This window comes from Nannobrachium achirus (genome assembly GCF_963921795.1).
Source record: "Nannobrachium achirus genome assembly, chromosome: 4".
Taxonomy (NCBI): domain Eukaryota; kingdom Metazoa; phylum Chordata; class Actinopteri; order Myctophiformes; family Myctophidae; genus Nannobrachium; species Nannobrachium achirus.
In genome coordinates this window covers 63110165-63118248 of record NC_137813.1, presented here as the reverse complement: position 1 = coordinate 63118248, position 8084 = coordinate 63110165, and positions in this window count along the sequence as shown.

The following is an 8084-nucleotide window of genomic DNA, read 5'->3' as shown; positions in this document are numbered from 1 at the left end:
TCTAGTTACTAGTTACTTTGTAGATTTTTGATTATAATTACAAATCACTTCAACCCTATATACATTTATTTTGGACATATATAGGTACATACCTGCCATTTGAAAATAGCCGATCTACAAGTTTGTAGATCGGCTATTTTCAAATGATTTTTCAAAATGTTATTCATTGGAAAACCTGTCAAACGGGTACTTTCTACCATTGGTACTTTAAGTGCATTTTGATACCAATACTTTTGTACTTTTACTCAAGTACATTTTAATTCCAAACTTCTACTTGTGGCAGAGTATTTCTACATTGCAGTATTGATACGTTTACATAAGTAAAGAATGTTTGTGCTTTTCCCGCAACTCTTCATTTAGAAGGAACGGCTCCCTATTGCGAACCGGATCCCATCGTTCATTTCAAAGAGCTGTTCAAAAGACTTGATTCGTTGGCGAACGTCCCACCTCTACTGGCCTGGAATCGAACCTGGGACAACCAGGGGCTCTGGGTTCCCCAGACGGAACCCTTTTTGCACTGTTATTTTGTTTTATTTTTCTCTGACTATATCTACTGCATAGTACTGTTCTATCCGTCTGTCATTCAATGTTATATGATATACTTCAATTAACCTGACTTTCGCCAGATAGTTGCAGCAGTGCGTAACTCTGCCTTACATCTGGGCTCTCTCGGACACACTCGATGTAAGGGGCGGGCCATTTTTTGAATTTCTGTAGCAGGTGATTGGATGTGGCCGTTTCTATCACAGTCTGGGAGTGCCAACTCCAACCACTCATATTGGCCTGTCTGCATGACGTTGCACCCAGAATCCGCCTCCTGGGTTTCCACGTGGTCTGCAATAAGACTCTATTGGCTCAGAGCCGCTCAGAGCCCGCCCATAGCTGCCGCTGATTGGTCCGGCCCGGGACTTTACGAGTGTTATCAACTCTGGCGGACCGAGCCCAGATGGTAAAGCAATGCAACGCAATGCTGCCACCATCTGGCGAAAGTCAGGTAATACTTCAATGGCTTCCTGTGCAAATAAGCAGAAACGCTTACTAGGATCTCCTTTTAGTTGTCCTTGTACCAGTGAACCATACAGTCATGAAACTGTACCTTTTCATATGCAAACTTCTAATAACGTCTTCAATCAATCAATCAATCAAAGGCTGTATGCTATGGACACAAAACCAGAACCAAAAAGAAATTAATGACTAAAGGCCCATTCCCACTGGGCCAGATAAACAGATAAAAATATCTGTTTCTCCATTCAAGTGGATCGTAAGATTCAGATAAAAAAAAAAAATATCTGTGACAGATATTTTTATCTGTATCTTACGATCCACTTGAATGGAGAAACAGATATTTTTATCTGTTTATCTGGGCCAGTGGGAATGGGCCTTTAAACTGGGCTATACCTTTCAGAATACTAAAATATGACTAAAGTTTAATGAAATTGTATTGAACTCGACTAAAACTACTTCAAAATGTGCCTGTCAAAATGAACAGTGAGTCTGTGACAGAGGCAACAGTATGGTGTCACAGAGTGTCAGTTGGTCACTTCTTGTGTGACTAGATAAGACTCAAAGTCACACAGCAGTTTCACAACAGCTCAACAGCAATGTTCCACCTACTTTACCACATCCTTCCACAATACACAGCTTCACTAATTCACAGAAAACAGGACTTATTTGTAGCTGTGTGAGTGTTTGTGTGTGTATTACTACACGCACGTGTGTGTTGGTGTGTGTACTAATTATGTGAGAGCCGAATGTGTCCTGCATGCAGGGGTGGAAAAAGTACTCACATTTTCTACTTAATAGGGGTGTAACGATATAGTAACTGTATCGAAATATCGTTTTTAACTTTGAAAAATCGAGGTATATCGAAATGAAAAAAGCTAAAATCAAATCGTATCGTTTTATTTTGTATCGTATCGAATCGGCAGTGCAAAGAATCGATTGTAATGATACTACCTTCGTGTGCATTGTATTTAGTATTTTTTAGTAGAACAAATGAAAAGGAGGGATTTAATTACTTTTCCTTTCCATATAGCTACACTGGTCTATCGATAAATGTGTGTAATCTCTGGGTTCATGTCAAGGTGCGGGTTTGTCAATATACAATGTTCATGTGTTTGGCAGATAATCACAGTGTTTACTTATTTATATCCATAATAATACACGTTTCCCTTAAAAACCTGCACTATCCACACCTTTCACACAGATTTAATTTCTTTGCTAAATAGTTACTATATCGATTTTATCATTGAATCGAATCGTATCGTATCGCCATGAATGAACCAATATCGTCCATGTATCGTGATATGCATCGAAATGCTATTAAAATGTATAGGTACACCCCTACTACTTAAGTAAAGTATGCAATACTGCATTGTAGAAATACTCTGTTACAAGCAGAAACCCAGAATTCAAAATGTACTTAAGTAAAAGTACAAAAGTATTGGCATCAAAATGGACTTAAAGTGTTAAAATGTTAAAAGTAAAAGTACAAAATGTTTCAAAATAGCAGATCTACAAACTCACAAAGCTTGGCATCGGCGCATTGTGAGCTTATAGATCGCCATTCCGCCAATGCATTTCAATGAGAATGGAGCGGTTTCATGCCAGTAGAGGAATTTTGTAAAAAAATGCTCCAATCTCATTGAAATGCATTGGTGGAATGGGGAATCCACTCTCATAGGTATTTTGGTGTGTGTGCACCCTTATGTATGTTTTGTAATGTTATAATGTATATCTGCAAACAGTGCACACTAATAGTAACTAAACTTGTCAAATACATGTAGTGGAAAAAAAGTACAATATTTGGATCTGAGATGTAGTGGAGTAGAAGTAAAGGTATTGAGAATTGGAAATACTCAACTCAAAACTGAGAAATGTCTCCTTGTCCTTACAAGAGAAAGTTAGGTTTGGGGGTTTCGGAGTTAATGCCTGATTTGAACATGGTTACGTGGTTATTAAGAGTTCTCAACGGGACTGAAAAATTAAGGCCCGGCCCTAACTGGGCCCTAACTACTGTAGGTAGGCTCGAGGCCCTACTCGGCCCGACTAGTTAGCATACATTTTAGGCCCTACTTGGCCCGAAAACGTCGGGTCGGGTCCGTTATTGTCGGGTTTATCACAGAGTAATAGTAATAAAATAATTAAAACATATATTTTCTTTTTTCATTGAGCCCGAGTACATTTTAGGCCCTACCCTACCCTAAATGTCGGGTCGGGTTCGGGCAGAATTTGAGAACTGGTTATACAGTAAATTACCCATCTAAAAGCTCACAACGCTTGTAGATCAGCTATTTTTGCTTTAGGCTTCAAACCTCTTTTTTTTTACTGGCATTCATAAAATCGGCAGTTCCTAAAAATGTTTAGGTCCTCACAAGTATATAGTAATGCAAACGTGAGTGTGTGTGTGTGTGTGTGTGTGTGTGTGTGTGTGTGTATAAAAATGGGTGTTCTCAACAGAGGATGTCTGTTCACAGTTAACTAGGGCTTTCACGGTTATATGACGATTGTCACTCAAATAATTGCGATTAACAATTTAATTGTGTATTTGTCGTTGACAATTACATTTCTGTACAAGCTCACAATGTGTCGCATTGTGAGGTTGTAGATCGGCTATTTCCACAATTTTTTAATTAAAAGAATATATGAACATTTTTCATCATGGAAACGATTATGACATTTATGAAAAATAATCGTGATTGTCAAATAATTGCGATTAGACGATTATGTAATAATTGTGACAGCCCTACAGTTAACCTGCGGTGAAGCTGCAAAAAGACTCGCCACCAAAAGCCAGACGGAGATCATACTGTGTTTTATTAAACATATTAAACATATAAATACAAATTTCAACAGATAGAGAAAAAGAATGAACACAAAAATACTTGAGACAAGTCTATAGAAAACAAAACAAACAAAAAAAGAGCGTGGATCAGAACATTGTGGATTTCCGAGGGTTCCGTGAGAAAGTAGACAGTTTTTGCTTTCCGTCGAGCGACTTTCCACACACTTGATCGAATATTTAAAATAAAATAAACAATGAACGGACATGGGGTGGGGAGAGTCTTAATAAAATATTCTTCTGGGTTCTGAAAGTGTGGCTCTAAACCTTTTTAGAAGACATCTTTAGAATCGACCCCAGGTCTAATGGGTTAAAATATCCGATCTACAAGGTCCAGAAATAAGAACAGTTCATTCGTGGTAATCGAGGCAACGGTTTCAAACAATCATGATATCGTCTTGAAGTGGTTATCGGCCAGCCCTGTTGTTACTTCAGAACAAATCAGCAAACAGAACGATCAACAGGTCCCAAAACAGAAAGGACTTAAATCTCCACTTACTGGTCGAGCTAAAACTGCTTCCATCACAGTAGATCATAGACATTGTATCTTATAATCAGTTTAATTTGAATAGAAATAAAACTTTTGAAGGCAGAAATGATTTCTTTTGGCATACTTTGCCACCTCGTATTTTTGTCGTAGCAATCAGAATTGTCCGTCTTCCTCTATCACAGTCCAACGCAGGGGTCTTCAACGTTTTCAGGCCAAGGACCCCTTAGTTAAGAGATGAAGCAGGGACCCACTACAACCTTTTCATAGATTCCATATAGTTTCATTGTTTGACATCACAATCATCAGTGTATTTTGGATTCATGTCAATTTGTGTTTTCAGATATTTAACCACTTGAACACTTACTAAACTTGACCTTTCACTCTGTACTTAGTCTGCTCTTTTCCCCCTCTTCACCAAACCTCTTTGCCGAAAATAGACGATCCGCTATTTTGGTTGCAGTTCTCAGAATATTGACGCTAGGGTTCAAGTTGGTTAATATAAAAATAATTGGAAGATTTGGAGTAACTCTGAGGACCCGCTAGGGGTCCCGGACCCCCTGTTGAAGACCCCTGGTCTAAAGACATTTGTGACACAGCAAAACCCTGTCTCATTGTTAAATTATACTTATACAGGACGTCTTCAGACTTTTATCCACAAATATATATTTTTAGTTTTGACATACATGAGTAGTACATGAAAAGCGGTTTTCATCACAAGATAGTCTCTCAAGGTTGTCGTTTCAAAATGTTATCACCGTTGTAAACTTGATCAGAACAATCATGGCCTCGCAGGACTATGTATTTCAGATTATTTCTACCACTTGAATAAACTAAAATACATGTAAAAAAACAAAAATACACACATTTAACCGGTCTGTAATGCTATGATGTAATTCCCTTTACTTTTTGGCAGGAACTACTACAAATATATGAAGCACCGGAGAATATGAACTGCTGGTTTAAAACCATAGGGCACTCAGGTAGAGGCTTGGGTTTTAACTTAACCTCGTCAGGAGGCAGCCGAGAGTACAAATGGAACCAAACGGATCCATTAGTAGACTCTCAGAGTTATGGTGGTCCTTGAATTTAAAAGAAAAGTTTGAGAAACACCGGTATTGTAGTAGGGGTGGGACGATATGAAAATGTCATATCACGATTATTGTGTCAAAGGAAATCGCGATTTACGATATTATCTCAATAATCAAAAAAATCCATTATCCTGGGGCGGAACATTTGCCAAGAAATAGCTCATAACGTTTGCCCGGCTCTAAAAAATAAAAGAAAAAAGAAAAAGAAAAAGAAAAGAAAAAACGGTTCTGGAAAAAAAATTGATGGAAACCGATTCCTGGTTCCGGTTCCTGCGGTTTCCGGGTCCCAAAGGTTACATCGTGACAAGGCAAAACCCTCTACCAAAGTGTCTTATCGCTTTAAAAGCCATTTAATGGTGTGTGTGTCTGCAGAAAAGAATACATTCAAAGCAGGCGTGGGGCCTCCCCTCCCCCCATTCAGAGGTAGTAGCACTGTTGAGCTGCGCTAGGTTGTGTGGAAAGAAATCACTGAGCCGGCCTTTACCCCCGCAGTCCAAATCCTCAGGCTGACGTGTGTTCACATGGAACTTTGCAGCACTCTCTGAGAGCTACAAATGGATTAAAAACAGAAAAACTAAAATGCTGTAAGTGATATATCTTCGTTAAATTAAGTGTTAAAGAGCTCATAATCATTGCGTACGACACTTTCGCCCATCTCTTATAGGAGAGAGACGCAGTTTGGTTTTCTTATGCTTGCTGCAAACATAAATGTAAATGACAAACTAAAAGATGTTGAATCTTGAGTAGGGATGGGACGATATGAAAATGTCATATCACGATTATTGTGACAAAAGAAATCGCGGTTTACGATATTATCACGATAATCAAAATCCATTGTCCTGGGTCGGAACATTTGCCCAAAAATAGCAGATCTACAAGCTCACAACGCGTCGCAATGCGACGCGTTGTGAGCTTGTAGATCGGCTATTTTTTGGCTAAGACATTTGATAGAGTGAAAAAAAGACTATCAAATACGTATATTATAAGTACCTTTTACCAATTATAGAGGGTTTAAATTGTACCGGATATGCAGCTCGGCAAATAAAAGGTGAGTTGATCCCAGTGCATGACGGAGGACGATATTACGATAAATGAAATCTCCACGATACGATTATCGTGAGTGTTTTTTATCGCGTTAAACGATAATATCGCTTAGCGTCCCATCCCTAGTCTTGAGTTGCTTGCAGAGTGTTTGTCTCTCGGGCTCTTTAGTTAACAGAAAATGCCCTTTCTCCTGGTGTCCCACCAGAACATGTTGTTCATTTCTTTTACAATAGATGGGGAGACCCCTGATACCGAACAAACACTATGGCAACTGACTTAACGACAAACTCTTTGTCTGAACCAAAAACATATCCCTTACAGCAGAGTCTTGTCCGTGGCTTAACGGCGCAATTGACGTCCGTGTTTCTTTTTTTTCCGCTGGTCTGTTTTTGTTTACAAGTGCGTTAAGATGCTCCCATAATGTGTCATGGAATACTGGTTTGTTGCACTTCTCCTACAGAACAAAACCCCACCCAAAATAAAAAAGGGACGTAAATCCATCCCGAAACCTTTGCGGAGGTTGTTTTTTTTAGGGGCAATTTTTTGCAGAGCAATAAATCGAATTTCTCAACGAACCACAAAGCGGTGCCTTATTAATGACAATCCTGCGTGACAACGTCAAGTTCAACTCGTAGTTTGTCGCGTCGCAGACCTGCAAGCTCGCGTCGTGTCGCGGATACACCGCGTCGTGAGCTTTGAGGTCGGATATTTTCGCCGCCCCACAAAGCATAAGCTGGACATTATCCCTGCTCAAAGCCTCTTTCCGTATGTTCTAGGGGTGCCACAATACTGAACCCAACCGAATGGCCCTGTACCGAACCGAACAGCCTATACCGAATGAACCGAATTTCGTAATTTTTTTGGTTGTGGCCACATAAATACATAATTTTAACTCTTTCTGTACACTTTTTTGGAGAAAATCTTCCTCCTAGTATAATCATAATAACTGATTATTATGTTTTAGGGGGGAAACAAAATGATTGCACCCCATCTTTAAAATTAACTTAACGTTCTTTATTCTTTATTTTTTCATTTTAAATTTTTACTGTACCGAAAACCGTGAGCCAAAAACCGAGATACGAACCGAACCGTGGGCTGACTGAACCGTGGCACCCCTATGTTCATTCCATCAACCAAAAAGAAAAAAAAAAAAAAAACAATATAAATGTACCAACTCTCCGTCTGGCTATAATCTTACGTCAAAAATTGTCAAATTATTGCTGTTCCTGCCGAACCAAAACCATCTCTTTTTGAGATTCACCTGTTAAACGAGGGAGGAGGGGGGGGCTTTCTTGTTTCTTTTAAATATATCTATATATACGTTCCCCGCCCGCACGCCCCCGAGCCCACATCTCTTCCCTGACACAAGATCATGCGAACACGAGCCGAGCCAGAGTTGAGTTTCACCGCGCTTAGCACTTCTATGGCCAAACGCAGGAAACCCAAGCTCCATCTGGCCCGGGCTCCGTCTTTATACCTCACCTACACCAGTGGATCTCAACGCTTTTCAATCCGAGGACCCCCCCCCCACACACACACACGGTTTGGTGTGCATTATTAGGACACAGAACACCTCATAACTCCCATGGACCCTTACGTAGGGCTGTCACAATTATTACGT